Source organism: Hippopotamus amphibius, chromosome 9, assembly GCF_030028045.1.
Source record: "Hippopotamus amphibius kiboko isolate mHipAmp2 chromosome 9, mHipAmp2.hap2, whole genome shotgun sequence".
NCBI lineage: Eukaryota > Metazoa > Chordata > Mammalia > Artiodactyla > Hippopotamidae > Hippopotamus > Hippopotamus amphibius.
Window position 1 is genome coordinate 132,699,212 of NC_080194.1, and position 17,823 is coordinate 132,717,034.

Below are 17,823 nucleotides of genomic sequence, written 5' to 3' on the forward strand. Positions count from 1 at the left end.
GGAATAGTAGTCAGCCTTAAAAAGGAAAGGAAATTCTTACCCAGGCTACAACATGGATTAACCCTGAGGACCTTATGCTGAGTGAAACAAGCCAGTTCCAAAAAGACAAATAATCTGGGTTCCATTTATATGAGGTCCTTCGAGTAATCGAAATTATGGAGACAAAATACTTTTTGCATCGTGATTGCCAGGAGCTGGGGGAAGGGGAGGGTGGGGAGTTATTATTCAATGGGTATAGAGTTTCAGTTTTATAAGATGAAAAGAGTTCTGGTGATGGATGGTGGTGATGGCTGCACAACCATATGAATGTACTTAATACCACTATACGCTTAGAAGTGTTATAATACATTTTATGTTATATGTATTTTGCCACAATTAAAGAAATTCAGAAAAAGAGTTGGTTTTGATTTCAACCAAAGAACTCTAGCTAGTAGAAAGTGGGACCAGATGGACAGTCTAATTTTTTTTAATAATAATAAAAATGGTTTACTGTTTGGATGGATTTTTCATTCATTCCCAGTTGAACTGGGACTATGCAAAAAAGCCAATCTCCTTATTAACTTTTAACTTACAAATTTTCATTGATATATAAAAGGTAGACAATAGAGCAAAGAACATTAACCAACCAACATTGGCAATGTTCTACATTTTTTAAAATAAATTTATTTATTTATTGGCTGCATTGGGTCTTCGTTGCTACACACAGGCTTTCTCTGGTTGCAGTGATCGGGGGCTGTCCTTTGTTGTGGTGCGTGGGCTTCTCATTGCAGTGGCTTCTCTTGTTGTAGAGCATAGGCTCTAGGCGACAGTCTACTTTTAACTCGAGCTCTTTGCACCAAGGCTGCCACCTAATAAATAAACCATGAAGTCATTTATGACTCTTTCCTCCCCCTCAGTCCTCACATCAAATTAGCCACCATGACATCCGTTCTACTTCTTACTGATTTTTCAAACCGTTTTCCACTCTAGGTTATCACATCTACTTAATTCAGACCCTTGTTGACTCTTCTGTGACTCCCATCTCCCTTCTCATTTCCTCCAAACCATTTTCCCAACTGCAGCCAGAATGACCTTTACAAAGACCCAGATCAATCTTGTCTCTACTTATATATCCCTTAACTGACTACTATATAGAGGATAAAATCCAAGTTTCTTGTCCTGGCATAAAAACTACACTTTTACTCTGCCTGTGTTTTCAAATTCATTTCACACCAGCTCTGTCTTCTCAATATATGTTTTAGAGACCCCGAGATGCTTACAGTTCTCTCCATACAACAGGTGTTTCAAGTCTATGTCAATCCACACACATGCTGTTTCACTTGTCTGGGACATCCTTCACCTTCTTTCCATTTGGAGAATTGCTATTCCTTCTTACACTGCAGTGTAAATGTCACCTCCTCCAGAAATCTTGTCCTGCCAAAGCTAATCATTCCCTTTTCTGTGCTACCTCCATGACTCGTATAAGCTTCTAAAGTACTTGGCATAGTGCCGAATGCATCATAAGTAGTCAGTAAGTTGTTGGCACTTATTATTATTATTATTTATATTATTACGTAGAGTGTTGTAACATTTGTTTACAGGTCCACCTCTACTGCGAGACTTTGAGCTTTTTAAAAATACCGACTGATTGGGACTTTCCTGGTTGCCCAGTGGTTAAGACTCTGCGCTTCCACTGTATGGGGCATGGGTTCAATCCATGGTTGGAGATCCCACATGCCACATGGAGTGGCCAAGTAATTAAAATAAAATAAAATAAAATAAAATAAAATAAAATAAAATATAAAATAAAATAAAATGAAAATATCAACTGATTAGTATTGTTTATCTGTATGTCCATCATCTTAGTCCAAAACCCAGCACAGAGGATGTATAGCAAGAAGATTCAGAACAGCTCTTGATTCAATCCCTTTTTCCTCATCCTCAAGATAAGGAACTACTAATTTTATAATAATCCAGGTTCCAGGACAGTGATTGAGCCACCGTTGCCAGTCAACAGCGTCACTCTTTCTCTGCCTGGTCCGTCCAAGCAACCAAATCGTACAGAGCAGCCCATCAGGTCACATTGAGCCCTTTTCTTTTATCCTCATACATATCCTAGCATTTGCCCAGCACTTGTCTGATTGCTATAGTAGAATTTTGGGGTTTAGAAGTTAATAGAGGTCCCAATAGATTCTTGTATAAGACTACATACTTCAGCCCACTTTACCAGTGAATTTTAAAATAATGGCTCTCAGTAGAATCTTAGCCAAACAACGAAATGGTGCCCTTGTTTCCTGTTTGCTATAATTTTATGTGAATATTTCACTCCAGAAGTTTTGTGAAGAGGGATTTTTCTGGTGCAGGGAAGAGTTTCCCAGAATGCTCTTTATTTTATGTGTTCCAGTACCTTGGTCCCATCATTGGTTCTAAGACTAGACACCTAATGAATGTCTACTAATTTGCATTTACTGGGAAGCAAATTGTTAGTGGACCCTGGGCAGTGGTAAAACACTCCCACGAGGACATTTTGAGGACTCATCCTGTGTACTGTCTACCCAATTTCTATCCGAGCAAACTTTACTGCTTAGCCCTGAAGCTTTCTACTCTTATATCTAAAGCAGATTTCAGAGGTTTAATTCTTAAGATTAATAATATATCAGGAACATAAAGGCGACAGGAGCATAAACTTAATGGCAAACATATAATCAATGTTTCATAATGTTTTTAGAATAGGGGTGTGTGTAAGGTTTGCTCTCTGTAATTTCTTTCCCAGACCTCATAAATAAACAATGACTTTTTTCCCCCATATTCAACTGATTTATAGACAGATCTTTAAGTAAAGTGCTCCCATTCATTACTAATGTATTGCATAATGCACAATAAGTGAATATAGCTGGAGTATGATTGTTTAACATATTAACAATGTATCAATGTAATTTAAAGCAACAATCTTCTCACTTTACACAATCTCTGGATAAGAAACCAGGAGAAGTAAGCATGAGAGACCAATAGCCAAAGGAGAGAGACCCCCGAAAACCCCATTCATCACAAGGGGTCCAACAGAAAATAACAAAGCACCAGTCACTAGAGGTGGATTGTCAAAGCCACAGCAGCATACTCTGGGAACGACTGTGCCCCCATTCCTCCTAGCAGAAGGAATCAGCTTTGTTTTCCCGTCGCGAAAGCCAGAAGCATCAGTACAGCCTGGGTACAGAACCTTCCTGGGCAAGGCTAGTGCAGGCTATGATTTCAAGCCTGACACAATGACCCATTGTACAATCTTATGGGAAATTTAGACAGGAGCTCTTCACTGAGAACAGAATTAACCCTTGTCATTTAATATTTCATGCCATCCTGGCAGCTCCCTAACAAGAACAAATGGCTACAGCTGAAATGAGGCTTATTTATCCTGAGTGCGATTTAATGATAAGGATGGCAGAGCAGGGTATATCCTGAAACATATCAGACCTGCAGTTGCTAATGAAGTATCATCGTATTTGTCATGCACTAGAAAAAATTAAGGTATACACTTCCTGAGTTTGGAAACACAGGAAAAATAGCTATTGTCCCAGCTTAAAATGGAACATGATTAAACAGGGGTAAAGGACTTTTTTTCCGTAGAGGGCAGGGTCTAGTAAGAGGGAGAAAGTGAATTACTTTAGGGCTGATGTGCTTTTTTTAAGGTAGGATGGCTAGTTTCCTGGGTTTTCAATTTCTGTAATCTTGCTTCCTTTGCTCTTCTCCACAAAAAGAACATCTGTTTTATGAGCTGGGCTCTGCCAGCCCTTCCTCCTCATTTTTCAGATGATGAACTGCCTCTGCATTGTGATTTATGAACCTCAGAGATCCCATGGCGAGCTTGTCTGGCTGAAGAACTCAGCTCTTCTGTTTCAGCTGGCAAAAATTCTGGTCATGCAAGGCTCTAGATAAAGCACAATGAAGTGAGTGCCAATTGGATGGGAGATGGGCCAGAGAGGGGGATGCTCACTGAAAGATGTGAATTGTGACATAAATGGCTAACTGACCAAAGATTAGGTCTTCCCTTGCCAAGTGCAGAATTATTGCTGCGAACTATTGGCCCAACCAAAACTACTTATCCAGCATCCCTTGCAGCTAGGTGAGGTCATGTGACTTGTTCTCACCAACTAAATGTGAGTAGAAGTGATGTGCACTTCCTCCAGTACAAAGTGGATAAGAAGCAACTATGCCTTATCCACCCTCTTTTTTCCCCATCAGCCAGCAGAGAGGATTCTGAGGCCCAAGAAGAGGGCAGAGCTATGAGATAGAAGGAGCCTGGGTCCCTGATTGACTTCATGAATGCTGTCCATTTACAAAGGTCATAAAAAATGAGCAAGAAATAAGTGAGTGAAACTACTGAAATTTCAGGGACTCTATGTTACAGCTGCTAATATTGCCTGATTAGTACACAAATCAAAGCACTTTGGTAGAAAAGAGGTGAAACATGGAAGGCATGATAATGATCCTGTGATAATTCAGGGCAAACCTTATTCTTTTCGTACTTCTCACCTCACCCTCTTCATTTCCTTCCTGTTTTCAGGATGCTGCTTCATCATTTCTAACAAACCCTGCACAGAGCTAACCATGCCTCCTTCTCCTCATCTTCAGCCGTCTTCATTAGTGCCTTCAAAATCCCAGCTGAGCTGCATGATCCTTCACCCGTATTCTTATCCTAATTTTCCTCTAGATCTCAGTTTGATATCACTTCTTCAGGGAACCCTTCCCTGACCACCCAGGTAAAGTCAGAGCCCATCATTATATGCTTTCATAGCACTAGGTTTTCTTAATCAGCACTTATCACAAAAATGATTTTATTTTTGTGTGATTACTTGACTAATTTCCATCTCCCCAACTAGACTCTAAATGAAGACAACTGTGTCTAGGCTTTGCGCACCATTTTATCACCAGTGCCTGACATATATTTAGCACTCAATGAATACTAATAAATGGGTAAGCCATACTAAAAATTAGTGAATGCTTGCTCTCTCCCAAGCACTTCATGTTTTCTCATTTAATCCCTCCCCCAAACCCTGTAATACCTTATTACTATTACTATCCTCATTGTAGATACCAAGAAACTGAGTTCTGAGACGTTAAATACAACACACAAAGACATACAGCTTACAAGGAGTGGAATGGAAATTTGAACCCGAATCTGTCTGAGTTAAGACTCCTCCCTGTATATGAGTATGTGTAGGTATATTTTTAAATTGTCTCCCCATAATATTCAGTTTTTAAGTAATTCATATGTATCATTTTTATAGGCTCAATAAAATTCCCTTTTGTGTGTTTTTGTTTAGATGGAGGTAAAATTTGCATACAATAAAATGCAAAGATCTTTACATTTTAATCAGTTTTAATACATACACCCACACCTGTAGCAAGACATAGAATATTATAAATATTAAATGTTATTATCACTCCATAAAGCTCCCTTGTACCCTCACTTTCAACCCCATCCCCTCCCCTAGAAGCAACTGCCGTTCTGGTTTTTCACATTTGGTTAGTTGTCCCTGCTTTAGAGCTTCATAGAAATAGAATCATTCTGTATTTTTGTGTTGTTGCATGAATCAGTCAGTCATTTCTTTTTGTCACTGAGTAGTACTCCATTGGATGGATATACCTTTTTTTTTTTCCAGCCACACTGCACAGCTATGGGATCCTAGTTCCCCAACCAGGGATCAAACCTGGGACTTTGGCAGTGAAAGCACAGAGTGTTAACCACTGGACCACTAGGGAAGTCCCTGGATATACCTTATTTTGTTTATCTCTTCACCTGTTGATGGAAGAACAGGTTTGTTTGGTTTGTTCTCAGTTTGGGTCTGTGATTAATAAAGATTCTATGAACAGATTTTTGTACATGCCTTTTTGTCAACATATGTTTTCATTTCTCTCAGCTAAAATCTAGAAATGGAATTGCCAAGTCATAGGCTAGGTATATGTTTAACTTTTTAAGAAACTGACAAATCATTTTTAAAGTGGATGTAGCTTATTACACTCACACCAGCTATGTAGAATTCCAGATGCCTCACATTTTCACCAATGTTTTGAGTTGATCATTCTGGAGGGTATAGTGGTATCTCACTGTGATTTTGGCTTGCATTTACCTGATGATTAATAATGCTTGGAATTTTTTCCTATGCTTGTTGGCCATTTGTGTATCTTCCTTTGTGTAGTACCTGTTAAGCCTTGTGCTCAGTTTTATTGGGTTTCTTTTAATAAACAGGAAGGAAAGAAGATAGAAAAAGAGGGAGGGAGGGAGGAAAGGAGGGAAGAAGGAAGGGAGGAAGGAAAAGGAAGGAAGGAAGGAAGGAAGGAAGGAAGGAAGGAAGGAAGGAAGGGTAACAAGCAGGACCCTATGGGGCCTTCCTGGGACAGATCCCTCCCCCATATCCTCTGCTTTAGCTCTTCTCTGAAATTGCTAGATAACAGTATCTGATGCATATTTCCCAAGTTGTTTCACAGAGGCTAAAACCCCCACCAAATGGAAGATGTTAACTACTCGAGGACCATGAGCAAGTAGCCCTCAGGCCTCCTGGAGCCTAAGGATTGATAATATTAACTCCTTTGACACTACCCTCTTACCTCACCATCAACCAATTAGAGAACTGTGCATGAGCTGACCACATATTACCCCCACCCAGGAAAAGATGATTCCCAAAGTAGGCAAAGACATCAGCATCTGCAGACAAAATTCCTTGATGGTCCAGCAGTCCATCCCAGGACAAGGGATTTCAATATGATGTCTAGTAAAATATCCACAATTGCCACATGGAAACTCCAGATCTAATAGCTCCTTAAATTTCTTAACTGCTATGCTCAGCCTGTACTGAAATGATACCAGCATCCAGTTAGGAAAGGAATCCTTAGCTGTCAGATGCTTTTAATTCTATGAGGAAACTCAAAAATGCCACCTTTCCTAAAAGGAAGCAAATTGTGAACGTTTAGCCATTTGAGGGCTCAATTATCATGTTTGCTCCCGCAATTAGGAAATGACACCCACTAATTGGGTAATTGTGTACCTAAGTGCCTGCTTCGTGTGCAAATTTGTGGGCAAATTGAAGGCACGATATATGCAAATCTGTATGTAAAATTGTTGTCCTATTAAACCTAACTGTCACTGCATGTCAGTCACAAGGACAGCCAATCATATCCACCTCTTTCTGAGTGAAACCTTTTAGCCAAAGTGTTTCTTGATATTTGAGTCTCACTAATGATATAAAACAATAACGTATAGCTTCTGTGACACCTAGTAGTAAATACAAATCATGTCATTTTCCTGGCAAAAATGAGAGTCATCTGAGCCACAGATTCTTACAAATGGTCAATTCTGCCTTCTTCAGTTCTTATTGCTGAAGAAGGAGTCAGTCCCCAAGAAAAGGATACCTAGTACGGGGTTAAGCACATCTAAAACGTTCAAAGGTTCTGTGATGGTTAGCAACAGCTACCATATATCAGGCTCTATGCTGAGCGTTTGATACACGTCATCTCATTTAATCCTAAAACGGCCTTATGAAGTAGATACTATTGATGAAACTGAGGCACAGAGATATTAAGAGATTTGCTCAAGGTCACAGAGCAACCAAGTGGCAGAGCCAGGATTTGAACCCACTTCCTCTCTCCCACCTCCCACCTCTAATCCAATCACAAGTGGTATGGGTTCCATCTCCTTAATTTCTTTCAAATCAGGTTATAGTCTCCATCTCCATTGTCACTGGCCACCATCGTCCACCAGCTGTTTTCAAGTTCACCTCCCCTCCCCCATAGGACAGCCAGGGTGATCTTCCAACAATGCAAATCTGACCATGTCACTCTTCTTGCTAAAATGTTATTGCCCTCATGATGAAATTCAAACTCTTTTACACAGCAAGCAAATAGTGTCATGAGTCTTCTCACAGAACCCTGAAGAAGTTACACAACTCTATTCTTCAACCAGACTGTCATCCCTTGCATGCGACTAGAACTTGTCTTGTCAACGTCCCCGGGGACACCACAAAGCCAAGGCAGTTAACACGCTCACCAAACTCACCCTTTCAATGCTTGTTGGGCTTTTTCTCCACTTTGATTCCTAGACATCACATCTGGTTTCCCCTTTTGTCATGGGCTGCTCCTTCTCACTACCCCAGGATCCTGTTCTTGAATCTCTTCTTTTCTCTATTTACACGTATTCCTTCCATGAGCCCATTCAGCACCATGGCTTTAAATCCCGCCTATACAATAAGGATTTAAAACGTGATTCTCCAGCCCTAACTTCAATCCTGACCTTTGGACTACAATTTTCAATTACCTAGTTAAGTCTCTACTTGGCTTTCTAACAGGCCTCTCAAACTTGGCCAAAAACTACTCATCCCATCACTTTCCCCCAAACCTGTCCCTTCTGCAGTTGCCTCCCACTCAGGAAATGGCAACTTCATCATTCAAGATGTTCAAGAGACATCTTTGCCTCCTCTCTTTCTCTCGAGTCCCACATAAAATACACCTGCTAGTCCTGTCAGTTATACCTTCAAAATATACATCCAAGGGAATTCCCCGGCAGTCCAGTAGTTAGGACTCCACACTTCCACTGCAGGGGCCCTGGGTTTGATCCCTGGTCAGGGAACTAAGATCCTGCAAGCCACACTGTGCGGCCAAAACCAAAAATACATACATACATCCAAAATCTGACCACTCTTCATTACTTCCACCACAAGCACTGTGGTCCAAGCCACCATCGTTTCTCACCTGCAGTACTGAGATAACCTCTCTCTGTCTCTGCTTCCACTCTTCCTCCCTCCATCTAGTCTCAGTTCTGCAGAGAGATCTCTCCAAAACAGAAATCTCATCACTCCCCCTGCTCAACACCCTCCTCCCCTCAGCCCAGTGGTTTGTCTTCACACCTAGAAGAATCCTAAATCCTCTCCAACCTCAGCTCTTTCCTTCCACTCTCTCCACTTGCGCACAAAGTTATAATTATACGTTAGCCAAACTCCTCACCATGCATATTTTATATCTTTCTTAGTTACTCTAACGTAACTCCATCCTACCAAGCATCAGATATTTTTCTTTGGGTCAATATTACCCATTAAATGATAATAACCACAGTTATCATTTACTGAGCGCTTTGTGTGTGCATACCATTTCTCTCACTTGGTCAGCTGCATTCTAGAACTTGGAGAAATTCTGCCAGGTCTGGAATGGCTCCACTGGGCTCAGCATGACACTCAGGTTTATCTTCCTTTGGCCAAATGTGATGTCTGTGGTAAGTACTGAGTTCAGAGCAAATAAAAGCAGCCACAGCTACAGCTGTATGTGATTCTGTCTCACTTGGCACTGCTATCTCCCAGACTCCTGGGGACTTACTGTCCCCACCACGTGACCTTTAGCAGAAACCAAAGCCCAGTTCCTGGGCAGTGATGAACAGACACTGTTTCACTGAAGCCCCACGCTGCTCTGCGTCCGGATTTCTAGCCAAGTCATTTAGACGGGAATGCGGTTTCCACATTGACTCGAATTCACTAGAAAGGACCTGGCAGGTCCATTCCTTTTAATTGTGGGATTAGGGATGTGTGCCAAGTTCCTCTTTACTAACAAAACCTCTTCTTTGCAAACAGAATTCATATTTTATTCAGGGTAGCTGACAAACGTCTTTCCCAGACTCCCTTGCAGTTAGGAATGAGTGTGTGACCAAGTTCCAGCCAATGAGATGGAAGTAGATGTCTAGTGGGTGGGGCTTCTGGAAAAGGCATTGTTTTCCTGACAAAAATGGAATAGACTCAACCACTCTTGCCCTTCCCTCTTCTTCCTGCCTGGAAGGAAGACAGAGAACTTCCAGGGATGTAGGACATAGAACTTCCAGGGATCTTTTGGCAAAGATAAATGCAAAGAATGGCTTGTGAAGAACAAAACAGAGAAGGAGCCCAGGTCCCCGATAGCATCTCTGGGTCACCACGCCAGTGCTGGACTTCCCCACCATCTCCAAATTTGTAATTACATAAGGAAAATACACTTTTTCCTTCTTTAAGCCACTTGTTTTTTGGTATTCTGTTTCATGGAGCTGAATATAAATATTATCTGATATTTGCCATTACCATCCTTCTTAACCATCTATTTCTCTGAATCATCTTGTCAGGCAAAAAATAGGAAAGTTAATGTTATCTTCCTTGACGAGCCTGCCACCCCCCACAAATTGGTCAAGTGTGTCTTTGCACTGACTTTCTTGAGTCCCTCATTCCACAGATATTTACCAAGTTCCTACTATGGGCAGGCACTGTTAAAGGATCAAGGCTTCCTTGGGGAACAAAATTCCCCAGTGAACAGAAACCAAGCAGGACCCTGTGGAGCTCCTTGGAACAAAAGCCTTTCTATGTCCCCCATTTCTTGTTTGTAGGAAATGAGCTTCATCCAGCCTCCATGACATCCCATGAGTACTGGAGGGCAGGTTCAAAGAGTTGCTAATCAGGGAAGAGAGGGGATGTGGAGATAAGGGAGGAACAGTCAAAAGAAAGAATGGTGCAGCCTTGGAGCAGGGTCCTGGTTCCCCCTCAAGAGAGATCAGTAACAATATCTTTGAGCTATTTTGCAGATACTGAAACCCCCAGCAGGTGAGATGTTAACTGCATGCTGCCCACAAGCAGGTAGACCCCAGACTGGTTGAAACCAGAAGGTTGATGATGCTGACTCCCACTTACTTCACCACCAACCAATCACAAAAATGTTCATGAGCTGATCACACCCTCCTCTCTGAACCATGACTATAAAACTCCCCACTACCCCCTCCAGGTTGGGACACACAATTTTGAGAGGCACAAGCCCACTGTGGCCCCCTTTGCCTGGCAAAGCAATAACGCCATTCTTTTCTACTTCACCCAAAGCTCTGTCTCTGAGATTTAATTCAACATCAGGGTACAGAGGCTGGATTCAGCTTCAGGACCCTCACCACAATGCTTATGTGAATCTAGATGCTAACATAGTCTTTAATCATCTGCTCTGAAGCCTCTTTTATGTCACACATTCTTCCTCCTCCTCCTCCCTCCACAGTAAGCACCTATCCAGACCTGGAAAGTTCAGGCCAGTTTTCTTTATAACACTGTTCAAGCTTTTCATGCAATCTCTTGGACTCTTTCCTCCAAAGTCGAAGAGGGAGAAGATGAGGCTAATTGTGATTCTCTTAAAGTCTCTGGTTGTACAGAGGTCAGATCAGATGATTTATAAAGTTCCTTAAGGATCTAAAATTCTGAGTTCTACATAATTCTGTCTCTTCTTCAACTGCCCCTCACCTTCCACCCACAGGCACTCTTCCCATTAAGGTAAAATCTTGGGCAATACAGAAATGCCACATTGACTTTGAATCCATATGTAACACAAAGACTAGTTTGGTCACTTTCAGGTGCTAAGCCCTTTTTTTTACATAAGTAAAGGCAGAAGTCAATCAATTCCCAAGAGAATAGACAATAAATGCCATTTTTGAGTGAGGATAACTGTTTGAGGACTCCTGAATAATTGAAACAAAATGCAGCATTGATGCTCTTGTGTTTATAAAAAGAGAGATTCCCTCTCTCTCTCCCTCTCTCCCTCCCTCCCTCCTTTTCCCTGTCCCTCTCCCTTTCCCTCTTCAAAAAAAAAAAAAAAAAAATGCATATCAAAGCCAGAGAATTTATTCTAGAAGTTATATATCTGACAGCTTGCAGATACACCTAAGTGTGAAACATCAGTCAAGAAATAACCTCAATCAAGTCCCTGTGTCTTGGCATAGATGTTCCTAGAAAATGGAGACAGATAAACCTTTGGCTTGGCAGTTTTCTCTCTTCCCCCAAGGTGGTCTTCCCAGAAGAAATGATGGACTCTCTACAAGCATCCGCACTCACTACAACAGGATTTCTCCACCTCAGCACTATTGACATTTGGGGCTGGACAACTGTTGGCTGTGGGGGCTGTCCTGTGCTTGGTAGGACGTTTAGCGGAGTCCTGGCTTCCACCCACTAGGGGGCAATAGCAACCTCACCACAGCCAGCATCCAGCTGTAACAAATGAAAATGGCTCCAGAGGTTGCCAGATATCCTCAACGGACAAAATTGCCCTTGTGAGAACCACTGCCCTACAACAGGCAGACCTCAGCTCTACTGATCCTACTTGGGAGTGAAATTAGAATGTGTCCACTTAAAGAAAAACAACGTAAGAACTGTGAGTATAAGTTTTATTCAGGGTCTTACTGAGGACAATAGCCCAGAAGACAGCCACCCAGGTAGCTCTGAGGAAACTTCTCCAAAGAGGTAGAGGAGAAGCCAGCTTCTGTATGATTTTTGGCTGGGGAATACATGTAGTCAAGTATATATCTTGGTAAAAGCTTACTGCTAACCTCAAAGAACAGATAGCTCAAGTTAATGATTTTAGTGCTTTCCTATGTAAAGGAAGATACAAGAATTGGGGGTCACTGAAATTCTTCCTGAGGGATGCATCTAACTATCTAAGCACCTGTTTATCCAAAGCACAGGGTGCCTTATCCTGTTTTGCATCCTGAATTCCTCTCGGGTTGCACTATATGTGGGCAAGTACAGTGGGTTACAACCTAACTCTTGTAGAACTGGGTGGCGAGCAATGCTCTGTCTTAGCCATCCTAATTTTCCTGCATCCACAAGCATCAAGTACCATGTACTCCTCTATCACATCTCACTAACACCCATTACCGCTCACCACTGCTCATCTTGTGGAGCAAAATCAGCTCAACCCTTGCCACTCACAGAAAAATAATGTACATGCAGTTGCATCGTTAGAGACAAAAAATGCATGAATTTGCATGTATCTTTTTAATTAAAAATAATGCCTTAGGGCAAAAGCCATCCATGCTCCTTTTAAGATGCTGCACTTTTCTGATTTCTTCCTAGTTCATGGTGGCTCCTCCTCCATCTTCTTAGCCAACTCTTCCTCCTCTTCTTCCTCATACCTATCAAGTTTATCAAGTCACAGACTCAGGACCTAATCTTTTTTCTCTCTAGACCCATGGCTTTAAATGCCACCTTTATCCTGATGACTCCAAATTTTGGTACCTGGCCTAGACCTCCACTCTGAATTCCAGACCTGTATATCCTACTACCTACTTGACATCTTCCTTTGGATGTCTTCCAACATCTCACACTTAAATCTAAGAAAAGTTTCTTGCTGTTTCTCCCTCAAATTGTTTCATATCTGGTCTTCCCCCATAATGCTACCAATATCCCTGTAGTTATCCAACTCAGAACCCTAGGAATCATCCTTAAGTGTCCTCTCCTTTTCCACCACCCAATCTAATTATCAGTACATCCTAAAGCCAATCCCTTCTCTCTATCTCTCTCTCTGCTACTACTGCCCCAGAATTGGGGCAACCCCAGTGTTTAACTCCAGAAAGCATTGTTTACACTATTGTGTAGGTAAAATGTATCCCCTGGAGATGTCCAAGGATCAACTTACAGGACCATAAACATCAGTTCTGATTCCCTCTTCCAAGCTACCATCATCTCTCACCAGGATAAATGCAACAACTTCCTAACAGGTCTCCCTGCTTCCACTCTGTCCCTAATAACCCATTGTCCACCCAACAACCAAAAGTGATCTCTTAAAAAATGTACAGCAAGTCACATCATTCTCCAACATAAAGTCCCTGAAGAGTTTCCCATTGCTCTTCATATAAAGTCCAAACTCTTCTCTGTGACTCCAGAACTTGCCTAATCTGGATCTTCAAAATCTCTCCAGTTTTATTTCTTGACCCCTTTGCTCCATCTAATACAGTTTCTTGCAGTTTCTCAAATATAACAAATTCTGTCCTGCCCCAGGGCCTTTACACATGCTGCCCTCATTAAATTGGATACACTTCCAAATCCCCATCCTCAATATTCGTCACATGATTGAATCCTTCTCTTTTCTCAGCCTCAGTTTAAGTTGACCTGACCCACCCTTATAAATTAAGTGCTTCCCTTTTTTATCCTTTACCATAGCACATGGTTTTCCTTAGTACTCTGTACATTTTAACTGCATGATATCACCTGTTTTGTTCATGACTGCATTCCCAGCACTTAATACAGTACCAGCGTCATATTGGCACTCAATAAATGCTTCTTAAGTGAATAAATGAATTTGTGAAACTCACCATCAGGAGATAACCATCGTTAATACTTTGGTATATGTCATTTGTAGACCTTAATCATATTTAACTTTAATAATCTTGTTTCTCCATTAACTCTAGGACTAAGGATCCAGTAAAATAATAACAATCATACATGGACACTTAAAAAGTATATATGATTTGGGTATCAATTCAAGTGTCATCTCCATAAAGAGGACTCCTCAGTCACACCAAAGGGGACCCTACTCTCAGTTGCTACGACATCACCTTGTTTTCGTACCTTCATGGCATCAGCAGTAGCTGAATCACCTTTTATTTAGGTTTGCTTACCTGTCTACCCTGACTAGGATGTCAGCTCCATAAAGGCAGGGACCAAGTTTATTTTGGTCAATACTGAATGCCCAGAGCCTTAACAGTCCCCAGCTAATATCAGGAACACAATAAGTGTTTGCTGAATTATGAATGAATGCCTGAAGTTTCTCTGCCTAGAAAACAATCTGAGTCAGGTGGACTTAAAAAGGAGCCTGTTACTTGCATTTCAAGGCCATCACCAGCCTCACAGAGGCACTGACACACCAAAGATGGGTTCTGTCCAAAGCTGTCCTATGCACTCAGCTCCAGCTTTGCAGAATGCAGACTGACATTTTTACAGACATGGGATGAAGCCTTGGCCTTTCCGGTCAAAAATGGGGCTCCGTGTCTCATCTGTCGAGGACAGAAGCTTCAGCTTCCTCCATTTGCTAATCAGAATGACAGCAAACTTCAGCCAGAGTCAGTGTGTTGATGTTATGGGGCCAGAACCATGTGACCTACGATTGAAGATGCTGCAGAGGGAAGCAGCAGAGTAAAAGAAAGAGGCCAAGGGCTTCCCTGGTGGTGCATTGGTTAGGAATCCGCCTGCCAGTGCAGGGGACATGGATGGGTTCGAGCCCTGGTCTGGGAGGATCCCACATGCTGCGGAGCAACTAAGCCCCTGTGCCACAACTCCTGAGCCTGCACTCTAGAGCCCGTGAGCCACAACTACGGAGCCCACGTGCCACAACTAGTGAAGCCCACACGCCTAGAGCCCGTGCTCCACAACAAGAGATGGCACTGCAATAAGAAGCCTGCACACAGCAATGAAGACCCAAAGCAGCCAATTAATTAATTAATTATTTAAAAAGAAAGAGGCCAAGAGACTGTCTGTCTTGAGTCAGAGGTAGTGCATGGAGATAGAAGAGAGTCCAGGAAATACAAATATCAATAATACAATATGTTCAGGATTTTCCTTTTTCTTATTCTTGGCCGTATGGCTCATTTCACCAGTCTAACCAGAGGTTAAAAAAAAAATGATGCTTCGTTGTCTCAGCTGATGATACTGCGAACCAGAGGCCACAGACCAGTGATTCCTGGGCCAAGTCCAGCACATAGATAAGTTTGGCCTGCACAGCATCTTTTAAAAAGTTGAATGATTTGTCAAAATTTCTAAATTGGAAAATTTTATTGAAAAACCCCATTCTTGGCTTCCCTTGAAAATTTAGAAGGTCCAGCAACTCCAAACCCGTATTCTCTACGCCACCATCTGCTGGACCTGAACAGGCGCTGCAAGCTTTGGATGGGGTATGTGTTTCCAGCTTCCTTCTTCCTACCTGAACCCCTTCACTTATTCATAACACCTTCCCTCCCACCCCTGCAGGCATTTGAATCCATAATCCCTGCTCCTCAAAGGGGAAGATTCCTTATTCCTCTGTCCTCAGATTTCCAAAGAAGAAAGTGTCTACCAAAATGTCCATCCTCTTGGCTCCCAAAGAGATGGTTTTGACCTCTAACTCTGCCCTTTCCTTGCTTCTCCCTACAAGGTGAGAATAACTAATCTGATCAGTGAGATTCCTGAGGTCTTGCCTTCCAGTAGGCAGACTGAGTTTGCCTCAAAAGCAAGGAAAGGGGCTCCACTCACTCCCTTGTTCAATAGATCTTGGAGGTACAGAAGCCAGAATTCCTCTCTGCTTCCTAGCACTCAGCACCAGTCCTCTCTGGCCCCCTCCTGTGAAAATCTGGAGATGTTAAATCAGACAGTGACCCTCCACTGAGTCTACTGGGTGAGAATATTCAAGATCTACTTGCTTCCCAATGCTGTCAGTGGATGGTTCAAGACCTAGATATCAGGAAAGGTAACAAAAGACATCAGATCCACTCTGTGTTCTCCAGCCTGCTTTTTCCAGGAAGCTCCATGATTTGGAATTTGATGGGGCTTCGTACTAAATAAGATACTTTATTTCTCCACCAAGCTCCTTGTGAGTGTTCCTTTCTCTTTAGAAGCAGGACAGTAGGAGAAGGCAATAATCAGAATCCCTATCCTCTTACATATCTCATAATAGTAAGGCTTGGAGGCTTCCTAAAACTGTAAATAAATATGGTGTATCTTCCTGAAGCATTCGCTGTACTCGAAGATCTGTAAATTTTGAGCTCTTACAATTTTTATCATAGGCATATCCAAGCATAGCTATCAAAATATCATTTTTCCACATTGACCAATCTCATGGAATTTTTCACATTTAAAATTATGAAGCATATCACTTTTATGTGCAGGGAAGCAACTGGATAATTAGATGCTTTCAGTTATTAGCGTATAATCTAAAGATGCATTAAAGTCAACAGGGTTTATAGGAGAAGTAAAGATTATGATAATGTCCCTGGGTTTCAGCATGGCTGATGGTGATGCAAAGGACTTGATGAGCTTGAGCAAGATTTCCCTGAGTCTGAGGATCCCTGTACACCTAGATTTTTAATGAGGTTTTCACTATATGCACCAGTTTTTCTACCATTTAATTACATAGAAAATATACAGCTCTTTCACCATTCAGGTTCTTGGGGCAAATTTACTTAATGTTTGATCTCCTCAACTGACTTCTATTTCCCACAGTAGTGAGCAACTGATAACACAAATATACCAAAATTTATTTGTTGTCTGTTTGATTGATTTTAGTGTCACTCTTCATGTACCTTTCTACAGAATAGTAACTTACAAATTATATTGTCAGCTTAGAATATGCCTTAGGGTTTAAAAACCAGAAGCTTGAAGACTAAGCATGAAATCAGTGAACACAAGCACAATGATGAGGGAAACTTACAAAAGCCTGGAATCATCTCTTTTCACAAGGGACCGACAGCAAAAACAACGGTAACCCTCCCCATCAAAGATCCTGAGCTGGTGGGAGGTTACAATTATAAACTTAGACAATACAGACTGTAGCCAAATGCCTACTTAAAATGAGGGGTTTAAATGAACACCCACGATGCCCAGATTTTGGTCTCTAAATACCATTCCCTGCTAAAAGGAATGTAGGTTTTTTTGCAGAAATAGCTGACTTGAGATCTGGGGCATAAAACATACAAGACAAGCCTGGAATATTTTATTCCAGAAAGTAAGAAACCTACCAGAATTTCATGGGGTCAAGTCAAGAGGATCCAGAGGCTAGCCCAGCCTAAAGGGACTCCTACTGATCCAAGATGCTTTATTCACACAAAAGGATAGTGTTGTGCCAGTTATTTACCCATTGCCTCTCAGCTCTTTGTCCACCCTTCTACACTTGTATGTGATCCCAGTTGGAACTCTGCACACCAAATCTCACAAACTCCTTTGAGGGGCTGCCTTCCTGTTAGGATCTGCTGATGGGAGATTCTAGAGAAGAAGGGTATAAGTGGGTGTCTCTTTGTTTTACTTCTCCTTTCAGTATCACTCCAGCAGCAGTGGTTGGCCCCAGTTTCCAGCT